Here is a 25,568-nt window from a genome sequence, read left to right as displayed (position 1 = left end):
TTTCTTTTTAGTGTGCAGAGGTCAGACTGGGTATTACCTTTTCTGTGTATTATTTTTTTTTGTTACTCTTTTCAACCCATAATTATGAAGCATCCTTTCCCCAGTCTTGCTGTGTTGCCTCTGAGGTCTTGAACTTGTAGTTTAATTGCATACATGAGGGACAGAAAGATGTGCTGGTGAAGAGTGAGGTTTCTACAACCAGATATTTGAGTCACATGGATTAAGTGAAGTGAGTTAGTAAATATTGGAGGCTTAAACTGGTGAGTGGTATGGTACACAATCAATAAGTACAACTTATTGCTATTATTATTTCCAGTTTTGACTATTAGAACAAATAGCACAATGAACATTTCTATATATCCATCTTTTATCTCTTGTAGACTCCCTTTAAAATAAATCTTCAGAGATGGATTGTTTGGTTAAAAATAGGCATATTTTACATCTTCAGAGATGGAATCAATTCCCTTCTAAAAATGTATTTTCCCCTCATATGAACAAAACTTAATCACCCACACTCCAGTTTGTGTATAATTCAAGTTAAGAACAAAGAAAAGTCTTGGCTGAAACAATGTGAACATTTTCTGGTGTGAATTGAATCATAAAATTCCCCAGATTTGCTATCAGATAAATTAGATAATGCTAAAGGGATGGTATGTCTGAATTATTTTTGTATGAAAGAAATTTCTCCCATTCCTTTGTGAAAATCTTGGGTTGAATGAGGAATGAGAGAGAATAGCAAATCCCACCCTTCTTAGTTTTTTTAAATTTCTTGAGAAATGGAATTAAATTTTCAGATTGAATTTGCATGAATTACAAACCACTTGTGTAAGTTTCCAATTTTTCTCACAGGAATGAAAATATTAAATTGAAATGCTCAAAGAAAATATGCAAACCTTCTATTGCCTAGAGATTGGAAATCGGATCAGGGAAAAGTAATAATAACCCATTGTGTTTTCTCTCCCCACCACAGTAATAAAATGAAACATAGTTCTTTTTGACATTTTTTTAAGGTGAAACAGAGCTGTGGATTTCTGTTTCCTTTTTGACAATCTGGAGGGAAGGCTGACTTTACTGTCCTCGGTACTGAATGGAGTGCTTCTTGCTCTTTGGGTCGCTTTTCAAAGGAAATCCTACATGTGGCCAGGAGAATGGGGGATAGTATAGTGCCTAGCTAAGCAGCCACATTTCATAAAGGAGTGTGTGAACCCCTTCATGTCACCATGTAATTCACTGCCTAGAAATTAAGCATGGCATATGGGCCCTAGCTCTATGGCTGTATGAGAAGATAAACTGTCAAGCAGGAGATGAAGACTAGAAGGACCTCAGGCTTATTTTTTGGTCCCAAGGCTGCTGTAACAGAACACCACAGAGTAGATGGCCTAAAATAACAGAAATGTATTGTCTCAACATCTTGGAGGATAGAAGTCTGAAACCAAAGTGTTGGCAGGGCCATCATTCCTCTGAAGTCTAAAGGGAAGAATCTGTCCAAGCCTCTCTCCTGGCTTCTGGCATGGCTTATAGCAAACCATGTACTCTCTGCCTCAGTGGTCCTATGACATTTTCTCCTCTATCAGCCTGTCTGAGTCCAATTCTCCCCCTTCCTATAAGGGTATCAGTCATGTTGGATTAGGGCGAGCCAGGTCCACTTGGCCCTCATCTTAACCAGTCACATCTTCAAAGACTCTTTCCAAGTAAGGCCACACTCGCAGGTTGGGTGTTAGGACCTGATCACGTCTTTATGGGGGATTGAATTCAACCTAATAACAGAGACATGGACATCAATATGAAGGCTCAAAATCATTCTAAGATTAGTGGTCTAACCCCACTGCATTTTAGCAATAAAGGGGGGAAGAACAGTTAAGGAGAACTGTAGACCCAACTACTTACGGAGATCGGGACAAAGAGACCTTGAAGAAAGAAGCATTAGTCAGACGAATGGCATTGCGTAGTTCTGGTGGCTATGCCATAGCTTGCTGGAATAGAAACAGAGTTAGAGATAGATACAGTGATCCTATTCCGCATATGTAGTTAAGGTTGAGACTTCAGGAGCTGTTAAATGGTGTATTTTTTGAAAAGTAAAAGCAATCATTCTAAGATTCCCCACAGCTTTCACTTCTGAAGGCTGTTATGACAAATACCACACACTGGGTTGTCTTAAATAACACCGATTCATTGCCTCATGGTTTTGGAGGCTCAAAGTCCAACATCAAGGTAGTGGCAGGACTGACCTTCTCCCAATGGCTACAGTGTCCTGCACCTGCCATATGTTGTTCTTTCTCATTCAGGGCTTATCCTACTTCTCGCTTTTAGGGATTCTGCATTCAAAATTGAATTAATATTTCAACCAAATTGGATTCAGGCTCACTCTCATTCACATTGGCCACATCATAACTAATAGCACCTTCAAATGTCCTCTTCACAAATGGATCCACACCCACAGGAATGAGCATAAAAACCTGAGCATGTCTCCTGTGGCAACATGACTCAATCCACAAAACTCACCTAAAGAAGTTTTAACCGATGTGCCAAGTTTCTTTTTTTAAAACTTCCAGGTAACTGATAAAATAATTACCATTTTATTGAACATCAGGCTTTCTACCAGTTCTTATTGTGTGTTTCTCAACTTAACCTTAGGTACTTACTGCATTGAAGAGAACTATGTAGTGAAATTTTCCTTGCAAGGAAAATAATCCCCAAAAGGGTAATAGGGCCAAAGCCCAGGCATGGTCTTAGTGATAACACAGTGTCTTTACCTCTGGATTACCAATACTTTTAGCTGTGTTAAGGTGTACTCTAATTGAGGAAACAGGTGAAAAATAATAATGACCTCAGAGAATCAAATGGCATGGCATGTTCCTGCCCCTTCAAACCCCTTTTTGCAGAGAAGTTTCCTTTAAGTATGACTAACAGGGTATATATGGGATTTTCAGTCAAAGTACAGAGAGAAAACTCAGGTCTCGTGTGGAGTGCTCCAAAGGGCTGAATGACAGATGTCTTCCTGAGTCGTTCAGCTGCCTGGACTACCATAGGTTGTCAAAGTCAGATATACCATATAGTGAACTGTTCCCAGTCATATGCATGCAGATTTGCATAAGAAGAACTGAGAAGTTCCTCACTAAGTTTTTTTTTTTCATGGGCAGGCACTGAGTATCGAACCCAGGTCTCCAGCATGGCAGGAAAGAATTCAGCCTGCAGAGCCACTATCATACCATCCCCTCATTAACTTTAAGCACCTGAATTAAACTATGGGTATTACTCCATTTCCTGGGGTTAATGGCATTAAGAATGAAATTTAAAGTCTGCTTTTACTTATTATGTATGAAATTATTGAAGGAAGCATACTGGAATTCTGTTAGAACAGATGAGAAGAAGTGTGATGTTAGCACAGGACTTGAAGTAAATTATTCCAAGGATGAAATCTAGGGATGATGGCTGAGATAACTGTTTTGCAGGAGTAGGTCTGTTCCCCTGAGGCATTAACCTGGTGTCCAATAATTTCTGGTGGAAAAAGAGCAGCTTGAGATGGTTGGTGAGCTAAGTGTCTCTAGTACACATTTATCAAAAAGTTATCAGCAGGGTGCATGGGCAGTTCAGGGGTTAGAATGCCCACCTTTCACGTGGGAGACCCTGGTTCAATTCCTGGACCATGCACAGGAAAATAAAAAAACTATCAATAATGCAATCAGTAGGAGAGGGGCTCACTCCTAATTAGGAATGCCACACTCTGACCTGTTCACCTCACTGGGACCACTTGATTTTCTCTAGTCAATGCAATGAAAGCAGAAGAGATGGAGATGGTCCATTCTCTCCCTCTGGATATTGAGATTGTTCTGGATGATAGCAAATCATCCTGAGTCATTGGGTGAGGGTGGTTCAGAAGAGTCCTGAGCTGACACACAAAAAACAGGTGCTTTGAGATACGAATTGTGAATGTGTTAAACCACTGAGACTTGGGGTCTGTGGTACCACACTCCTTAGCTTAGCATATTCTGATTGGTATAACTTCATATAATTGTGAAAAGGAGAAATCCAAAAATAGAAAGTTGAGTCATATGGATCATACCAGAATAATTAACCGGTCACTGCTTTGAATTTGTCATACCTGATTTGTTTGAATCATCTAATCCATGCTGAAAGTTGTTTCCAAAGAAGAAACATCCCTCAGGAAATCCTTTTGCAAGCAAGGTTCCTTGAGGAGTTTGAGCAGAAGGAAAGAAAAAGAGCTAGTTCCAGTATTGGGAACACATATTTAATTCCAAATGAATTGTCCATTTTATGAAAATAAGTGTCCTCAGTCGTAGCTTCACACCAGCAGCTGGAAGTCACTCTCTGAAATGTGGTCCTCCTCTACTTCCCCTGAGCTTTCAGTGAGGTCTTGTCAAATGTTTCCTTCAGTGTTCAGATCTGTGAAAGAAGGGGAGGGAAGGTTCTGCATTTGTGAGAGTGGTGCAATGGTACCAATGGCCTAGAAAGGCTACTTGGGGTTTTAGGACTGTGGGGATAATAGGTATGTATGGGTGGAGACCTGGGGACAAGGCGGAATGGCATGCACAGTCAGATGATACTGGGTCTCAGAACATGGCACAGATTCTTGTGCAATGCTTTCGAGATACCAGATAGGAATGGGAATTTTGGAATGAGAGCTAAATCTCACTTTTACACTAGACAGATGATCAATTCCATGGATTTGAAGTTTGCATGATAACACATCTTCACTTGTACCTAGTAGCTGATGAACTCAGCTACATTTCTGCTAATACATGAGAGTTGGGAATTGGATTGCTAATGCATAGTTTATATTTGGGACAAGTAGTCAATGGATTCACTATAACCTTAGTGCTGAATTAAGAAAAGGCAGCTACTATTACCAAAATTATCCAGATCAATCATTTTCCCTGCACAAGTTTACAAGTTATCTTTTTTTGATGCCTATGTTAGTGCAACCTAGCAATGTTTAATTTTGTTTGAGTCCTGTGATCCAGAAATCACCTTTATGTGCTTTAGAAAAGGATGCACTTTACGAATTAGGCTCTGGGAATACCCACTTTTCCCCATCCCCAAATGCCTTCTGTAAGACTTCCTCCACTCTTTCTACTGATTTACTTATTTATCGGCCTCTGTAAAACCCCAGGCACCCTCCATTTCCTTTGAGATGTTCTTCATTAATGAGGATTCTAACTATTGTGATAGCCTGAATAAAATCCTCTCCGTAATTATCTGGTGCCACTTCTCTTTAACATACTTTTAATTGTCTTATTTGTATTGCTTGCATGGCTATAAAAAAAGAATTTATAAAAAATAATCTGTTTTCTCAAACTGATAGAAATTTCAGGCCCCATTAAATTGAGAACACAGGAACTTTCTCACCTGGAGCCACCATGGCCCACCTGATCTGGTTATTTTTGAAATCTCAGTTCAAACATATCCTTGGATCAGCTTTCCTTAATGCATCCAGATAAGATCAGGCCTCCTTTGAATGCTCTCATAACCCACTTAAGTACATTTTTAATTGCTTTAGCTGGTTTTTGTCCATCTTCCTCTCATCTGCAATTACACTAGGTAGGGAGCATGACTCTTGCCCACCACTGCATCACGTGTAGTGCCTGGGATGTGTGCATGCACACATGTACACACAGATGTGCACAAACATGTGCACACACATGTACACACAGTTATATGCATGTACACACATGTACATGCAACATGTTGAAGGAGGGATGAAGGAAGAAAGGAAGGAAATGAACAGAACTTCAGAATGTCATATTTGGAAGAAACCATACAGTATGCACATGAAAACACAGTATTTGATCAATGTCTAACAATATTTACTACGATGCCATGAGGATACTGGTAGGTTCTTCTCTCCTCTACCATTTACTCAATAATTCAAACATTTTATATCACTGGGCTCAAATAATGCATAAATGGTAATGAGATTACAGTTATTTTTCCATATGGTTACTTTGTAACCTATAAACATAAGGTTTATTAAATTATGAAAGAATTTTATCCAGAAAACCCTGTGTAAATTTTCTTACTGTTCCCTGGAACTTTAAGCAACAAATCTTGGGTGATTTACATAATGGCAGTCCTGCTTGCTGTGCATATGTCACAATATATTTCTCTGTAAGACTAATGTGTGTGATTACATTCTCTAAGCAACACTGAAGTTCTCCAAACCACTTACAGAAAAATCTGTAACTGCCTAAGTAAAATTAGTTTGGCTTTTAATTTGGTTCCTATTTCTTTTTACTTCAGAGATTTAGCTTTCACTGCTTGAGAAACAAAGAAAAGAGAATTTTTGCCTTATTCAAATTCAGAGAGTAGAAGAATTGGCGAAGCCTTAGATGGTGAACTAAATGATTGATCTTAATGTTTTTGTCTGAAATTTGGAATATTATTATAGAGAGGGTAAAAGAAAAATAGTTAACTTTAAAATTATAATATTGACTCACAAGAACCAAAAGCATTGTAACATTGAATTTTCTTCTAAATCTAAGTTCTATCTGGTTCTTGAAGATAGAGTGTCATACGTGAACAAAAATATAACTTTAGAAAGGAAATATCAGTGTTTGTGGTTCTAGTAATAATATGAATAATAAAACAATTGTTTACCAGGTACTTTCTAGATACTTTGCCATGTACTCTTATGCAGCATACAGTTTAATCCTCATAGAATCTCTATAAGATAAACATTATTAACCCTGTTCATCAAATAGGAAGGCCAAAGTTAAGAAAATGGTATAACTGAAGCTAACACAGCTGCTAAATGGCAGAGTTAATCTTTGAGCAGTCTGTGACTTAAGATCCACCAGAGGAGATTAGCAAATGAAAACAGTAGTGACACTGTAGACAAAAACCAGACTATAATATCCTACATATCTGCCAGAGGTGGGTGACAGAATCAGCTTGGCTTTTCCAAGGAGAAAACAGGGAAACTAACATTGTTCACAGATTGTTTTTCCTTTTCTCGATAGAGTTACAACTACATGAATACAAATTAATGAAACTCACAGGGTCTGCTTTGAAAATGCTCCAGAGGAAATAAAATAATTGATAAATATTCTCTGAAAAATTTCTTTTCTTAACATCTAAGAAAACTTAAGTTATGTTTTTCTCAGTGGACTTAGCCTTGGTCTACAATTGTGGCATTAGTAATAACTAATTCACTCCCCTAAGTACTTTATTTTTAATATTTTATCAAACAACAGAGATAGGAGCTCTATACACATAAGAAAAGTGAAAGTCATAGGAGGAAAATATGAATTTGAATTCAGACTTGCTTGACTCAACACCTATGCATAGTGCATTATCACTAGGGACTTGACTAAAGTCTTTCAATACCACAGTTCCCAGTGTATTAAAAATTTTACTTCAATTTTAAATTGCTTTTGGATTATGTGGATGAATACATGCATGAATGCATATATACCCAAATGTATTAATTAAATTAGCACCATGTTCTAGAGATATTTAAAATGATTTGGCATGATTCCTGATTCCAGTTAAGACCTTTACTGGAATGACATGTGAAGGGATTCATGTGCTTACCCCCAACACTCTGATTTCAGAGACAAGTTTCTTTTACTTAATGATAATGTGATGAGAATTCCATCTGCATGCAAAGATTTTGCCAGAATCCTCAGGGACATGTTATAAAAATGACCTGGGTTTGAAATGCAGAAATTTCTGTTTCAAATAGTATGAGAGCATTGAATAAAGACATAATACATACTGAAGGAAAGAATAATATCAAAGTTGCTACTCGACAAGTGTGCTGATTTGATACTGTTATGTGCTCCAGAAAAGGCTATGTCCTTTTAATTTAATTCAACCTGTTGGTGCAGACCTGAGGTGGGTGGGACCTATTGGTTAAATTATTTCAATTTGAGATGTGATCCCCCATTCAGGTGTGTCTGAATCCTCTTAGTGGAGTCCTTTATTAGAGGATAAAGAGCAGAAAAAGCTCAGAGAACTTAGAGAAAGAAGTCTCAGAGAAAGTAAGAGAGGACCCGCAGAGGAAGCCACTGGAACCAGAAGGTGAAACCCAGGAGTAAAGAACCAGTGGATGCTGGCATGTGTCTTTCCATGTGACAGAGATATCACAGATGCTGACAGCCTGTCTTCAGAGTCCTGATATCATCCTGTTGATACCTTAATTGGAACATTTTCATTGCCTATGTTAAGAAATCCCAAGTGTAAAAGCCAACTTATTTCTGGTATAATGCATTTCAACAGCTTTAGCATACTAAAACACCAGGGAAATTATAAACTCCAGATTTTTGTGGACTTTTTATTTAGAAGAACAAATTTTTGGTAGAGTTTTCTTAAATAAAGGGAAGACACTGCTGGCACTTGAACCCAAGGTCAGAATGCATGATAACTTAATTATAAATAGCAGCATCTTATGGGGGCCAACATCAAGCAAATAAGCAAAAAAGAAAAACTCTGGGGAAACAAATCAACAATAAAATCACATGATACCAAAAAAAGTTACTTATAAAAAAACAGTTATTAAACTCGCTTAAGAAAATGTCTCTATAACACTAAATTCAAAATAAAAGTGAAGTAACTGTTAGTGATTTTTGAAATGAAAACATTAGAAACAAATGACTGGGTTGGGAGACAGGGAGCCAAGATGGCGGCTTAGTAAGGTATGCGCATCTTAGTTCCTCCTCCAGAGCAACTACTAGGTGACCATAAACAGTGCAGAACAGCTCCTGGGGCCACGGCAGGGAACAGACACACAGCATACCCGAGTCTGGACTGGCTAGACCGACTGCGAGACTCTGCTGCGGTGAGATGCCTGAGTGGTGTGCGCTTCCCCAGGCCTTGGCGGCTGGTAGCCAAAGCTCCTCCCTCCCTGCTTCCCAGGCCAGCTGAGAGTCTCAGAGAGGCAAGTTTCCCAAGCCGCGGCGGCTGGCTCCCCTCTTTCGCGGGTGGCTTCCCGGACCAGCTACGAGTCTCGGATCAGTGGCCTCCCCAAGCCATGGTGGCCAGCAACCGGCACCCCTCACCCGCGGGCAGCTTCCCAGTCTGCGGGCGGGTCTTGGATCGGCGAGCTCCCCAGGCTGCGGCGGCTGGCCACCGGTGCCTCTCCCCCACAGGCGGCTTCCCAGTCTGGTGGCAAGTTCCCTGGGCCATGGCAGCGGGCAACCGGCACCCCTCCCCCATAGGCGGCTGCCCGGAGGAAGAGGAGGGAGTTTCCGACAGTGGCAGGGACTGGGTCCAACCAAGCACCAATAGTGGCATTAATAAAGGAGCCACAGCATCTTTTGCTGGTGGGACTCGCAGACAGACAAGCGCCACCTACTGGGCAGGATTAAAAAACAGAGTCCAGAGACTTCACAGGAAAATCTTTCAACCTGCTGGGTCTCACACTCAGGGAAATCTGATTAAATGTCCAGACGCCAGCAAAAAATAACAAATCACACGAGGAAAATTGAAGATATGGCCCACTCAAAGGAACAAACCAATAGTTCAAATGAGATACAGGAGCTGAGACAACTAATTCTGAATATACGAACAGAAATGGAAAACCTCTTCAAAAACCAAATCAATAAATTGAGGGAGGACATGAAGAAGGCAAGGGATGGACAAAAAGAAGAAAGGGAAAGTCTGAAAAAACAAATCACAGAACTTATGGGAATGAAAGATACAGTAGAAGAGATGAAAAAAACAGTGGAAACCTACAATGGTAGATTTCAAGAGACAGAGGTTAGAATTAGTGAATTGGAGGATGGAACATCTGAAATACAAAAAGAAATAGAAACTATAGGGAAAAGAATGGAAAAATTTGAGCAGGGGCTCAGGGAATTGAATGATAATATGAAGCGCACAAATATACGTGTTGTGGGTGTCCCAGAAGGAGAAGAGAAGGGAAAAGGAGGAGAAAAACTAATGGAAGAAATTATCACTGAAAATTTCCCAACTCTTATGAAAGACCTAAAATTACAGATCCAAGAAGTGAAGCGCACCCCAAAGAGAATAGACCCAAATAGGCGTTCTCCAAGACACTTACTAGTTAGAATGTCAGAGATAAAAGAGAAAGAGAGGATCTTGAAAGCTGCAAGAGAAAAAAAATCGATCACATACAAGGGAAACCCAATAAGACTATGTGTAGATTTCTCAGCAGAAACCATGGAAGCTAGAAGACAGTGGGATGATATATTTAAATTACTAAAAGAGAAAAACTGCCAACCAAGACTTCTATATCCAGCAAAATTGTCCTTCAAAAATGAGGGAGAAATTAAAACATTTTCAGACAAAAAGTCACTGAGAGAATTTGTGACCAAGAGACCAGCTCTGCAAGAAATACTAAAGGGAGCACTAGAGTTAGATACGAAAAGACAGAAGAGAGAGGTATGGAGAAGAGTGTAGAAAGAAGGAAAATCAGATATGATATATATAATACAAAAGGCAAAATGGTAGAAGAAAGTATTACCCAAACAGTAATAACACTAAATGTTAATGGACCGAATTCCCCAATCAAAAGACATAGACTGGCAGAATGGATTAAAAAACAGGATCCTTCTATATGCTGTCTACAGGAAACACATCTTAGACCCAAAGACAAACATAGGTTGAAAGTGAAAGGTTGGGAAAAGATATTTCATGCAAATAACAACCAGAAAAGAGCAGGAGTAGCTATACTAATATCCAACAAATTAGACTTCAAATGTAAAACAGTTAAAAGAGACAAAGAAGGATACTATCTACTAATAAAACGAACAATTCAACAAGAAAACATAACAATCATAAATATTTACACACTGAATCAGAATGCCCCAAAATACGTGCGGAATACATTACAAATACTGAAAAGGGAAATACACACATCTACCATAATAGTTGGAGACTTCCGTTCGCCACTCTCATTAATGGACAGAACATATAGACAGAGGATCAATAAAGAAACAGAGAATTTGAATATTACAATAAATGAGCTAGACTTAACAGACATTTATAGGACATTATACCTCACAACAGCAGGATACAGCTTTTTCTCAAGTGCTCATGGATCATTCTCAAAGATACACCATATGCTGGGTCACAAAGCAAGTCTCAACAAATTTAAAAAGATTGAAATCATACACAACACTTTCTCAGATCAAAAAGGAATGAAGTTGGAAATCAACAATAGGCAAAGTGCCAGAAAATTCACAAATACGTGGAGGCTCAACAACACACTCTCAAACAACCAGTGGGTCAAGGAAGAAATTACAAGAGAAATTAGTAAATATCTCAAGGCAAATGAAAATGAAAACACAACATATCAAAACCTATTTGACGCAGCATAGGCAGTGCTAAGAGGGAAATTTATTGCCCTAAATGCCTATATCAAAAAAGTAGAAAGGGCAAAAATTCGGGAATTAACTGTCCACTGGGAAGAACTGGAGAAAGAACAGCAAACTAACCCCAAAGCAAGCAAAAGGAAAGAAATAACAAAGATTAGAGCAGAAATAAATGAAATCGAGAAGATGAAAACAATAGAGAAAATCAATAAGACCAGAAGTTGGTTCTATGAGAAAATCAACAAGATTGATGGGCCCTTAGCAAGATTGACAAAAAGAAGAGAGAGGACGCAAATAAATAAGATCAGAAATGGAAGAGGAGACATAACTACTGATCTCACAGAAATAAAGGAGGTAATAACAGGATACTATGAACAACTCTATGCTATTAAATACAACAATGTAGATGAAATGGACAAGTTCCTAGAAAGGCATGAACAACCAACTTTGACTCAAGAAGAAATAGATGACCTCAACAAACCAATCAGAAGTAAAGAAATTGAATCCGTCATTCAAAAGCTTCCCAAAATGAAAAGTCCAGGACCAGATGGCTTCACATATGAATTCTACCAAACATTTCAGAAAGAATTAATACCAACCCTGCTCAAACTCTTCAAAAAAATTGAAGTGGAGGGAAAGCTACCTAATTCATTCTATGAAGCCAACATCACCCTCACACCAAAACCAGGCAAAGATATTACAAAAAAAGAGAAAACTACAGACCAATCTCTCTAATGAATATAGATGCAAATATCCTCAACAAAATTCTAGCAAATCGAATCCAGCAAACATTAAAAGAATTATACATCATGACCAAGTAGGATTCATCCCAGCTATGCACGGATGATTCAACATAAGAAAATCAATTAATGTAATACACCATATCAACAAATCAAAGCAGAAAAATCACATGATCATCTCAATTGATGCAGAGAAGGCATTTGACAAGATTCAACATCCTCTCCTGTTGAAAACACTTCAAAGGATAGGAATACAAGGGAACCTCCTTAAAATGATAGAGGAAATATATGAAAAACCCACAGCTAATATCATCCTCAGTGGGGAAAAATTGAAAACTTTCCCACTAAGATCAGGAACAAGACAAGGATGTCCACTATCACCACTGTTATTCAACATCGTGTTGGAGGTTCTAGCCAGAGCAATTAGGCAAGAAAAAGAAATACAAGGCATCAAAATAGGAAAGGAAGATGTAAAACTATCACTGTTTGCAGATGATATGATACTATACATCGAAAACCCTGAAAAATCCACAGCAAAACTACTAGAGCTAATAAATGTGTACAGCAAAGTAGCAGGTTACAAGATCGACATTCAAAAGCTGTAGTGTTTCTATACACTAGCAATGAACAAGCTGAGGGGGAAATCAAGAAATGGATTCCATTTACAATTGCAACTAAAAGAATAAAATACTTAGGAATAAATTTAACTAAGAGACAAAAGACCTATACAAAGAAAACTACAAAAAACTGCTAATAGAAATCACAGAAGACCTAAATAGATGGAAGGGCATACCGTGTTCATGGATTGGAAGACTAAATATAGTTAACATGTCAATTCTACCTAAACTGGTTTACAGATTCAACGCAATACCAATCAAAATCCCAACAACTTATTTTTCAGAAATAGAAAAACCAATAAGCAAATTTGTCTGGAAGGGCAGGGTACCCCGAATCACTAAAAGTATCTTGAGGAAGAAAAACAAAGCTGGAGGTCTCACGCTGCCTGACTTTAAGGCATATTATGAAGCCACAGTGGTCAAAACAGCGTGGTAGTGGCATAAAGATAGATATATCAACCAATGGAATCGAATAGAGTGCTCAGATATAGACCCTCTCATCTATGGACATTTGATCTTTGATAAGGCAGTCAAGCCAACTCACCTGGGACAGAACAGTCTCTTCAATAAATGGTGCCTAGAGAACTGGATATCCATATGCAAAAGAATGAAAGAGGACCCGTATCTCACACCCTATACAAAAGTTAACTCAAAATGGATCAAAGATCTAAACATTAGGTCTAAGACCATAAAATAGTTAGAGGAAAATGTAGGGAGATACCTTATGAATCTTACAATTGGAGGTGGTTTTATGGACCTTAAACCTAAAGCAAGAGCACTGAAGAAAGAAAGAAAGAAATGGGAGCTCCTCAACATTAAACACTTTTGTGCATCAAAGAACTTCATCAAGAAAGTAGAAAGACAGCCTACACAATGGGAGACAATATTTGGAAACGACATATCATATAAAGGTCTAGTATCCAGAATTTATAAAGAGATTGTCCAACTCAACAACAAAAAAAGACAGCCAATCCAATTACAAAATGGGAAAAAGACTTGAACAGACACCTCTCAGAAGAGGAAATACAAATGACCAAAAGGAAAATGAAGAGATGTTCAACGTCCCTGGCCATTGGAGAAATGCAAATCAAAACCACAATGAGATATCATCTCACACCCACCAGAATGGCCATTATCATAAAACAGAAAATGACAAGTGCTGGAGAGGATGTGGAGAAAGAGGCACACTTATCCACTGTTGGTGGGAATGTCAAATGTTGCAACCACTGTGGAAGGCAGTTTGGCGGTTCCTCAAAAAGCTGAATATAGAATTGCCATACGACCCAGCAATCCCATTGCTAGGTATCTCCTCAGAGGACTTAAGGGCAAAGACACAAACGGACATTTGCACACCAATGTTTATAGCAGCATTATTTACAATTGCAAAGAGATGGAAACAGCCAAAATGTCCATCAACAGACGAGTGGCTAAACAAACTGTGGTATACACATGCAATGGAATATTATGCAGCTTTAAGACAGAATAAACTTATGAAGCATGTAATAACATGGATGGACCTAGAGAACATTATGCTGAGTGAGTCTAGCCAAAAACTAAAGGACAAATACTGTATGGTCCCACTGATGTGAACTGACATTAGAGAATAAACTTGGAATATGTCATTGGAAATAGAGACCATCAGGAGATAGAAATAGGGTAAGATAATGGGTAATTGGAGCTGAAAGGATACAGACTGTGCAACAAGACTGGATACAAAAACTCAGAAATGGACAGCACAGTACTACCTAATTGTAATGTAATTAGGTTAAAACAGTGAATGAAGCTGCATCTGAGGTATAGTTTTTTTTTTTTCTTCTTTTTTCTTTTTTCTCTCTATTATCATTTTATTTCTTTTTCTGTTGTCTATTTCTTTTTCTAAATCGATGCAAATGTACTAAGAAACGATGAATATGCATCTATGTGATGATTTAAGAATTACTGATTGTATATGTAATATGGAATGATTTCTAAATGTTGTGTTAGTTAATTTTTTTAATTAATAAAAGAAAAAACAAATGACTGAAATTCAGCCATTTTTTTTCTGCATCTAGGTCACAGAGGATTTCTCAGATATACACAGGACTTAAAAAAAATTCTCCTAATCATTATAGTTGGGGGGGAAATATCATTTAAATACAATAGACAGTTACTAAGATGTAAACAAAATAAAAACTTCAGGTGTGGTAGGGACCAATATATTTTAATATCCCAATTAAGGACCACCAATCCTTGTACCGCAATTGCCTTATAAGAGATTGGAAAGAAGACAAAGGAGAGAAGCTCTGATTATGAATGCGGGGTGCCGGATAACTTGGACAAATGACTTTCTCTCAGATTGCATAATACACGCATATATCCACACATATACTATGACAAACAAATTATCATTCCTCACTGAAAAATTTGCTAAATTTCTAGCAGCAGTAACAATGGTTTGCACTTCTTCCAGTGGGATGCCTACTGAGGTTCAGGTAAATTTCTGTCTTCATTTGTCAGAGCTGCTTTGTATACATCTTTAGCTAGGACTATGTTTGTTAGATTAATCTCTTAAAGATAGATTATATCTGGGTTTTCAATAATAATAGCAGTACTTTGGCTTAACCAGTAACCATTTATGGTCTCACAGTTTTGAAGACTGAAAGTCCAAATTCCATACTTTCTCCCAGGGTCATGATAGCATTCTGGGGATGGTAGAATTTCACCACATGGCAGTCTGCTTCATTCTCTCTTCCCAGAATTTTCCCTGACTTCTGGCATCTACATTTTTGAGTTTCTCTGACTGTCCACATTTCCTCTCTTTAAAAGATCTCTAATGGTGCAGATTAATTAATTAATTAATTTAATAATATTGAGTAAGAGCCATCCTGACTCAGCTTGGCTACAACTTCAAGAATAACATCTTCAGAAGGTCTTATTTTTCAATTGGGGTGTCACCCACCAGGTGCAGATTAAGTTTAATAACATGTCTTTGAATTTGAATAACGTGATTCAATCTCTAACACTTTCTTTCCTTGCATGAATAAAGAATTTGAATTTGGAATAGTATATCCTATTAATTGGATAATTTTTCATTCCTTATGTTGGTAATTCATCTTATCTTTTCCAAGATAATACCATCATCTGTTCTGTTCCAGGATTTAGCTCTTTTTCCTGAATTCAATGTCTTGAAGCTGGGCCTTTCTTCTATCAAAGCTCTCTCTCTCTCTCTCTCTCTGTCTCTACCTTCCATCATATATGAGTAAGTTGTTTCTTAGAACATCATCATCCCCTTCTCAGGCTGACTCCTTAGAAAATGTTGTTTTGCCTTATTTTTTCTGCTTGAGACAAGTTCCTTACCTTCTCTGTACTCCAACTAATTTCAGTTTACCTATTCCACAGAGTTCTCCTGGAAAGTTTAACCACTGTTGGTGTTATATAGCTCACTGTTTAGATTATTCTGTGAATGGAATGTCCTATTTCATTGGAGTCATAATTCTAGATTTATGTTACCCATTTTTTTTTTGCATGGGCAGGCACCGAGAATCAAACCCGGGTCTCCGGCATGGGGGCAAGAACTCTGCCAGTGAACCACCATCACCCACCCTACCCATTTTTTTAATACTCCATTTTAATGTATTTTTAAAATAAACTTGCTTGTTATTAAGTTAATAAATAAAGGAGGGAATGATACATTTAAATAATGTCACTTAAATGCATTTAAATATTATCTCATCTATTTGGACAGGTTCACTTATACAAGAATTATTTTGAAAGCTCAGACTCGTTGAAAGCCAAGATATAATCTGTCTTTAGGAGACTAACCCAACAAATATAATCACAGCTAAAAATGTGTAGAGTACCAGTGCAGACAGAAGATACCCAATTTATCCATTTGCACTGAGCTATTGAGCTGTCACAGAAAAAGGAATAATCAAGAACAGTGCTGTTTCGTATTGAAAGTGATAATGCACGTGATGATGGGAACATAGTGAACACTTAATAAATACCAAGTGTTAATTTTTTTATTATTTCCTTATGATCCAGTTGCATGAGAATAAAAATGATTACAACATTGTTTCTTCACATTTCTGATTGTGCACTGAGCACCTTTAAAATAGGTTCCTCCTTTTTCTCAGGATGATTTTATCTTCACTGGGTATCTTTAATCTTCCCTCTGTGGATGTTAATATCATTTTTTGTGCCCTAGATTTGTCTTGCTTCTACAGACTGATTTGCCCTTAATCTATGTTCAATTACCTTGATTAGGAGAAGTCCTTATATTTCCATTATGACTGACCTTGAAGATTGTGCTTTCAGAGTTTAGCAAATTTCCCAGCTAAGTGTTGGTTTCTTCATTTCCAAAGGTCAGGAAATCTTGTTTCTTCATTTTCCATCTTCAGAAGGTGTCTCAGTGTAGAAACTAAGAAGCAAAACAAGTATGCTTATAAAACAGCAATCACCACAAGAAGCTAGAATACAAAACAGTATTTTTAAATGATAGCTGGATTTTTTTTTTCCTCGTGACATACACATGGCAGCAAATTTAGTGAAGTGTATTTGGTTCATGTATTTGTCTTTGACTGATGCAATTCAATTAATTGTTTAAGACAGATATGTCCTTTCACCTGCATAATCCTATCAGTCTCCATGGGAACTGATGCAGGGATTGCACTTTCCCTTTCAAATAAATTGAAGGGTCTGCTTTATCTGAAATTTGCCAGCACATGATGCTTTGGAAAAGTGAATATAGCTGTGGAGCTTAATTGAAGTTTGAATATTACATAACACAGCAACAATATTATAGAATTCTAATAAGGTTAGCCATTTTTGAACCTATTACTAACTGAATATGATAGACAGAAAAGATGAGACAAGGGACATGCTTAATTTGTATCCTTGCTATTTCCTGAACATTTAGATATGTTCAAGCTCCAGCTCTTCTATGAATCTCAGTTCAGACAGCAGGTCATGTTTGTAGAAGTGATAATTAGTTATCTGTGCCAACTTGGCAAGACTCAAGCAACCAGGCAATCTATCAAAAACTGCTCTAGGTATTGGCGTGAAGGTGTTTTGTATATGTGATTAACACTGACCCTCAGTTGACTTTAAGTAAAGGAGACTATCCTTAATCTGCCTAAGCTTCATGCATTCAGTTAAAAGGCCTTAATCACAAAATTGAACTTGCCTTGAGGATGCAGCAATCCCACCTGCGGGCTACAGTGTCAGCTCCTGCCCAAGGGTTTTCCTGAAGCCTGCCCTTCATTATGGTTTACCCTATAGGTTTTGGACTTTGCTATTTAGCACTATAATCATGTAATCCAATTTTTTGCAATAAATCTCTCCATAAAATTTCCATTTCACAATGTATTCAAAATCACTCCACTTTATTTTTGAATTTAGACCTGTAGAGGCAGACTGAAGCCAGATGACAGATGTGTTTTTTGTATTTAACTTACAGCTCATCATCAATGTTCTTGTTGATTGATTTCCCTGTTTCTGTTTGCTTCTAGTTGATTGCTTTTGTTCCTAAGTTATCTACTACTTGAATGAAGTCTGCATACATTTTCAGGACTGGCAGACAGACAGACAGACAGACACACACACACACACACACACACACACACGTTCTGTTTCTCTGAAATACCTCGAACAGATGTGGGAAGTAACAGCCTTAGTACCCAATAAAGGGATGTTTTATTTTGTGAGATAAAATTTAGAATACCTCTTCCATATGCATGTAAAATGTAGTAGTAAAAAAAATTGCATAGTGTTATTTAAAAATATAGTATTAACTGAAGTTAAAGTGTGTCCCTCTAGAAGCAGGAGATTATAAATCAGCCGAAGCCCCATTGCCTCCCCACTTGGGATTATGAAGGAAGTAAAACCACAAAGTGAATGTGAAGGCTACTGCTTCCGGCATGTCCAAGTAGATGCTACTGAGTGCCCCTCTCCTGCATATAACCACAAGCTCTAAAGTGCAAAAAAAGCACATACTTAATTTGCACTGAAGAATGACCAGAAGAAGGAATATTTGAGAGTGGTGTTGACATTGATTATAAATGAATGATACTGTGTACATTGTGTGCTGTTTCCTGGCTTATAATCTGAAGATAACTCAAAGTGTCAGTGTGCAATGAAGCCATCACTGATAGATAACCTGCTAATTTTCCGGACTGAAGAATGAGAATACACATTTAAAACCAATAGTAATTTTTAAAAACTGAGAGGGAAAACCCACAGAGGAGAGAGCCACAGAGAATCCCACATTCCAAGTTTAAACCCAATCCAAATTTCTTTCTTCCAAATAGTATAACTACATGTGGGTGCTCTACATTGAGTTCATAAGGAGAGAATATTATGCAAAATTACTATAAATGAGAATCTAATAAAAATATACATTGCTAAAGTAATATTTGTCAACATTTTATCCTTGAGATGATCCAGATATTTGCATTAACAGACACAATCTTCAAAGCAGTTAGGTTATTTATGTTTAATACGTCAAAAGAAAAACATCGAACATGGTACAAAATTATAGTAAATCCCAACAAAACCTATGAAAATCCTAATTCTAGAAAAAGCATGGTATTTGAAATAAAACACTCTTTGGATAAATCTGACAATAGAATGGAAATGGCAGAAGAGAGAATCAGTGATGTTAAAGATAACATCAATAGAAAAAAGTCAAGCTGAAGAAGACCAAGAAAAAAACATTTAGGAAAAAAAATGGAAAAAGCTTCAGGGACCTGTTGGACAATATCAAAAGTATAATGCACATGTAATTTGAGCCCAAGCAGCAATGGAAAGAAACAACAAGGCAGAAAAAACCTATTTGAAGAAGTAATGGGCCAAAATTCACAAGGCATGGAAGACAAATTGTATACAAAAAAGGTTACCAAAACCTGAGCAGAAATAGTATTAAAAAAACCAAATCTCCATGCAGAAGAGTCAAATTTCTGGAAATCAAAGATAGAAGAAAATCTTAAAAGTTGCCAAAGAAAACTGGCTACTATATACAAAGAGTGTTTCATATTTCCAGAGTTCATTTCAAAAGGTATGGAGACAACAAAAAAGATGGTTCACAAAAGTGCATATACAAATGACTAATGAGCACACATTCCCGACGTAATTAATCATCACAGAATTTCAAGTTAAAACCACAGTGTGATAGTACTGCACAACAACCATTAGAATAGTTAAAATTAGAAAGATGGAAATTAACAATTATTAGTGAACATGTGGATCAACTGGAACTCTCCTATCTTGCTGGTAAGAATGTGGAGTGGTACAATCACTTCAAAAACCACCCAGAAGTTTCTTTACAAGCTAAATGTCCACCTATCATGAATCTCAGCTGTCCCACTGCTGGATACTTACTTCCAAGAAATGAAAGCATACATTAACACAGAGAACTGTGCAACAGTGTTCATGGTAGCTTTATTTATGTTTGTGAAAACTCACAACTGAAGTGGTGGATCACACAGTGAGTGGAGAAACGAAATGTGGAATAATCACACAAAGGAAGCCTACTCAGCAATAAAAATGAACATGACACTGATACCAAAAAAAAGATGAATCTTAAAATCATTTTGTTGAATGAACTAAATCAGACATACAATTATCCATACTGTGTAATTCCTTTTATATACATTTGAAAAATAAAGCCAATTTATATGGCATTATACAGTGTGAGATGAACCATAGTGCGGAACAAAGAAACACTTGAGAGAATGATTGCAGTAGCAATTCCACACATGTACACCTGTGTCAGAGTACATTAACCTGATCACTTTAGATGATCATCCCTTTATTTCCCCCACCTCATGAACTGATAAAAAAGGAGCCTGTTATGACTCAGATGTGTCAAGACATTACTGATTTTTTCTTTTACCTCTCAAGATACTATACAAGTTATCATTTCCCCCCTATAATTATATATGTAAAAGTGTAGGGCAATCAAACTGCAAAAAACTTTCATATGATATTCAGAAAGAAGAATGACAGTGGGATTGGAAAAGGGATAGAAATGGCAGTAAAAATGCTTTTAACTTTTTACACTATGCACCTTATGTTGTTTGAATTGTTTTCATAGAGCACACATTCAAATGATAATTCAAAATAGCAAGAACACACATAGAAAGGCACGTTATTCTTTTCCCTATAGATTAAAGAGAATCACCAATATTTTAGTATGTTTCCTCATAATTCTCTCTTTTTTGTTCACCAGGGAAACAGTTTTTGCTTTGATTATAATACATGTTTTGGGGGACAGTACATACTATCATGAGGAAGAAAATAAAAACCAGCTAAAATCTCATTACACTGAGAGAAACACCAATCACATTTTGGTAACCATTCATTCAAATATCTCTTTTATGCATGACCATGCCACCAGCAATGACTGCATAGTTTTTCATAAATGGAATTTAGGTTTTACATGAAAATTTTAAGCATATATACATACCACTTCTTAAAATGTATCTTTATTTTCTCAATTTTCTTGGCATACAGTGAAAAACATGTTAAAACACAATACAATCAAAATGCCAATGTTATAAAGACTTTAGATGAGTATTGGCCTTACCCACTGTTCTTGTTTGCTAGCTGCCAGAATGTGATATACCAGAAACAGAATGGCTTTCAAAAGGGGGAATTTACTAAGTTTCAAGTTTATAGTTCTTAGGCCTTGAAAGTTCCAATTAAAGCAAGTTTGTAAACTTGCCCAATCTAAGGCACCAACAAGTGGCTACCTTCACTGAAGAAAGGCCAATGAAGTTCAGGGTTTCTCTCCCAACTGGAAAGGCACTTGGCACACATGGCAGTCTGTTAGCCTTCTCTCCAGGCTTGTTGTTTCATGAAGCTCCCCCAGGAGTGTTTTCCTTCATCTCTAAAGATCTCTGGCTGTGTGGGCTCTTGTGGTTCTCATGGCTGTGTCCTGGCTCTGAAGCTTTTTCCAAAATGCATCCTCGTTTAAAGGATTCCAGGAACTAATCAAGACCCACCTGGAATGGGTGGAGTCTCACCTTCCTCTAATCAAAGACTAAACAAGTGGGGGAGTCACATCTCCATGGAGATAATCTGATCCATTTTATGGCCTATTGTACTGAATAGGGATTAAAAGAAACTACCTGCATGAGATGAGTTAAGATTAAAACATGGCTTTTCTAGGGTACATAATCCTTTCAAACTGGCATACCCACTTAAGGAATCTCACAATAGCTGATGATATGTTACCATTCAGATGGTAACATAACAATGTTTCTGCATTTTTTTTTGATATCCCCAACTCTTCCAACTCAGTAGCAATTATGCACATTCCTGCAGGTACTCTCTAAGCTCTGCATATTTTTATCTTTCCCCAAGGTTAACTCCATGAGAACATGTGTCCAGAGAGACAAACATTAAGAAACAGTTAACCTTGTTAGCAACACGTGCAAGCTCTCTCTTGGCTCTGTGCCTTCTTTGTCTGTGCCCACTCTAAAACCCTGCTTCCCCCCAGTCACTGCAGAGTGCTTTCACATGAAGGTCTCTCAGCTGCCATCAGAGCAACTTGACTCTTGATTTCTTCCTTCATTCCTGTAAGTCCCTGTAATAAGGTTCATGCCTCAGTCCATGTCTGATGTCTTCCTTGGGTTCTTGACTGGAAAAGCCCCTTCAGCCTGGAACACAGGAAAATTAGATAACTATTAAAATTTTGAAAAAAAAATTAAGCAACACAACTGACACTAAATAATAAAATTGTGTGGGTCTGATGCTAAGTAAAAATATCACAGAAGACCAGGGATCTGAAAGCATCCAGACAAAAAAAAAATAGCATGGAGAAACACTGGAGAGACTTATCAGTAGGTACAAAATGGGCTAGTTTTGATAATGATGTTATACGGAATATGCTCCCCCAAAATAGATCAATTCATAAAAGGGTTTGAAGCAAAATTGAGCAAGCTAAATATAGAGTGTGCTAATTTTCTATTGCTATATAAAAATTACCACAAATTCAGTGGCTGAATGAATGCAATTTTCCCCTAAATCTGTGTCTGTGGGTCAGGATCTGGGCACAGTCCAATTGCCATGTTGGTTCAGGATCTTCTAAGGCTGATAACAAAGTTTAGACACTCTCACCTGAGGCTTGACTAGGGAAAAGTCTTTTTCCAAGGTCATTCAGGTTGTTTGCAGAATTTCCTTCCCTCCATTTGTAGATGGGGAGGGGTGGGCAAAGCGTTCTTGCTGGTTGTGAACTGGTGCTCACTCTCAAACCCTAGATGTTGCCCTCAGGTCTGAAACACATGGCCTTTTTAAGACATGACAGGTTACTTAATTAAAGCTGGCAAGAGAATCTCTCTCACCTCACATCTCTCTTACTCATTCCATAGCTGATTTTTAAGGGGCTCCTCTAATTAGGTGATGCCCACCAGGATAATCTCCCTTTTGATTGAAGTCAAGTTATTAGGGGCCTTAATCACATCTGCAAAGTCACTTCATTATGGCCATGAAGTGTTACATAATCACAGGAGTACTATCCCATGTATTCACAGTTCCTCCCACACTCTAGGGGATATTATATGAACACCAGGGAGTGGGTCCTGCAGTCAGTTTAGAATTCTGCCTACCATACAGGGGAAGCCAAAAAGAAGGGAAGTCTGTGTCTTACTACATTACAGAGAAAAAGGAAATTAGGAATATTTCAGGGTCAGATTCTGAACGATGTCAGTGTTTCAGGAAAAAAATGTTTAGTGTCATAAAATTCAGTTATGAGTTTTAATTCAGTTAATCTAGATTTAGTAGTTTAAGTGGTAAAGAGGGTTTTGTTATATTACGTCAACTAACAATGCCTCCTTCATACAGAGGAAAGCAATTCTGAAAATCTATTTAGACAAATAAAAACTGGAAAAAATGCTAAAAATTCCTCTTTTTCTACTTGGTAGTTTGCAAATTTCTCAATAAGTACTGATGATTGCTTAGTACACAGTGGCTCAAAAGAGATTTCAGATCCCAAATGCACAGGTCTGAATACTGGTTCTGCCATTTTCATGCCCTGTGACCTTGGGCAATAAACATTTTTACACCTGTTTCATTATCTATAAAATAACCAATAATAAAACTACCTATCTTATGGAGTGTTACAGGATTTTTAAAAGCTGATTATATAAATTTACTTAAGACAACAATTACTATTTATTAAGTGATGTATAAGAGCTTGCAGTTCTTTTCTAATATTTTAAAAGTCCATTTCACATGCAAATAAAACTTAGAATGCAGCATAGATATATTGATAGTATCAATTACAAAATTAAGTGAAGGAAAGTAAATTTTTCAAAGTCACAATATGAATTCAATTTCTAGAATTCTGTTATTCATGATCTTCTGTTTCTACATGGTAATATTTGGTCATGCTTTCAAAGAATACCAGACATTTTATATTACATATTTAATAAGCTGGATTTTTATTTCAATTAATCACTCACTCTCTTGAATGATGACAATGTAAGAAGAATAACCAAACCAATGTAATAGCTAAGACTATCAGTCTACTGTCCTTATTTAGAAAAGGCAAGTGGCTAGCATAAAACTGTGGGTGTGCAATATTTCTCCCTCAAAATACATTGCAAAATCCACTTTTGTTCTGTCATTTGAAATTACTAAAGAGTAGTCCAAGCCTGGTTTTGCCACCTCGGTTCAAATTAAAGTTTTCTATAAATTTCTATTTAAATTTCCCCTCCCTCCCAAATCATGAGCTGTGATTTTATTACCCCATATTTTCTTGTGTATTAAGTTCACATCTTTTTGTTCCCTGCCTTCATTTTCATTGATAATTTAGGGCAAATTAATAATCAATTTGTGGCTGCAAATCAGCAGCCCCTTAAATTTAAAGTCCTTTCTAACCATTAAACAATTTCGTTAGTGTGAATTCACAAACATTCAATGAGAACAATTTGTAAAATTGCATAAGTATTTAAAACAGAAAATAAGAATAAATCTTGAATTTTATAATGACTTTCAACATAACTCATGCACACTAAGAAATGAAAGCCACATTTATTTAACAAAAATATTAGCTTATGTCTAACAGCAAATAATGTAGAGAATGGTTTTCATCATTCCCACAACAAGAATCTGAAATTTTCTTTCATAGCTGACCAAAAACAATCATCTGGTCCAACTCAGAACTGGTTCTCAGTTTGCACTCCCTGCCAGTAGTCTTCTGGGGCTGACTGTTAGCATCATCTAGTTAGAGTTCACAGACCCAAATAGGCCCAGCTGTGTCCTGTGTCTGGGGCTTGGGACCAGGCCCTTTGGTGACAATTGCTCAAATATAAGACTTGAAACAAAGCACCTATGGTGACCATATCACTCTGTCTAGATTATATATCCCTCCTATTGCTGGCTTTTAATCCTGGTTCATGTTTCACAGTCCTAAAATTGGCCTACACCAAACTCACCTAATAAAAGAGGAACAGTATGTTTTTTACCTAAGCAATTGTTTTGGACAATCCCCTATATTTAAATAATTTTTAAAATGCTGATACTTATTTCAAATTATCAATGATAATAGAATGACATCTCTAACTCTGGGGCCACCAAGGAGTGGTACCTGACATCCATGCAGGTGATCAATAAATAATGGTGAACAAAAAAATCATGAAGTTATTTGCCCATCTGGTTTTATTTAATTCAATGCAGATAATTAAAGATAGCAACATATAATTTGTAAACTTCACATGAGAACTGTCAGTCATAAAGAAGTGTTTAATTGTGCAGTGGGACTATAATTCAAATACTCAATTGCATTTTCTTCAATTACTTTTACTAGCAGAGATTTACGAGCAATTTAGTGAAATTAGGTCAAGGTTAAATTACTGTAATAATCATAAGTGTATTTAAGTGGTCAAATATGAAGCTTTAATTACTTGTTCTTATAAATATGTATGTTAACACCACTA

At 37.1% G+C, this 25,568-nt stretch overlaps 1 long non-coding RNA gene across 7 annotated transcripts in view; it reads left to right on the top strand.

Annotated features, from left to right (window-relative positions):
- The window catches only part of LOC143684188 (uncharacterized), a 181,597-nt gene that overhangs the window by 100,145 nt on the left and 55,884 nt on the right, over positions 1–25,568 (top strand). The gene's annotated exons all lie outside the window — the stretch shown is intronic.

This window comes from Tamandua tetradactyla, chromosome 5, assembly GCF_023851605.1.
Source record: "Tamandua tetradactyla isolate mTamTet1 chromosome 5, mTamTet1.pri, whole genome shotgun sequence".
NCBI classification, from domain to species: Eukaryota; Metazoa; Chordata; class Mammalia; order Pilosa; family Myrmecophagidae; genus Tamandua; species Tamandua tetradactyla.
The sequence above is the reverse complement of the archived record's forward strand: the minus strand, read 5'-3'. Positions and strand labels throughout refer to the sequence as shown.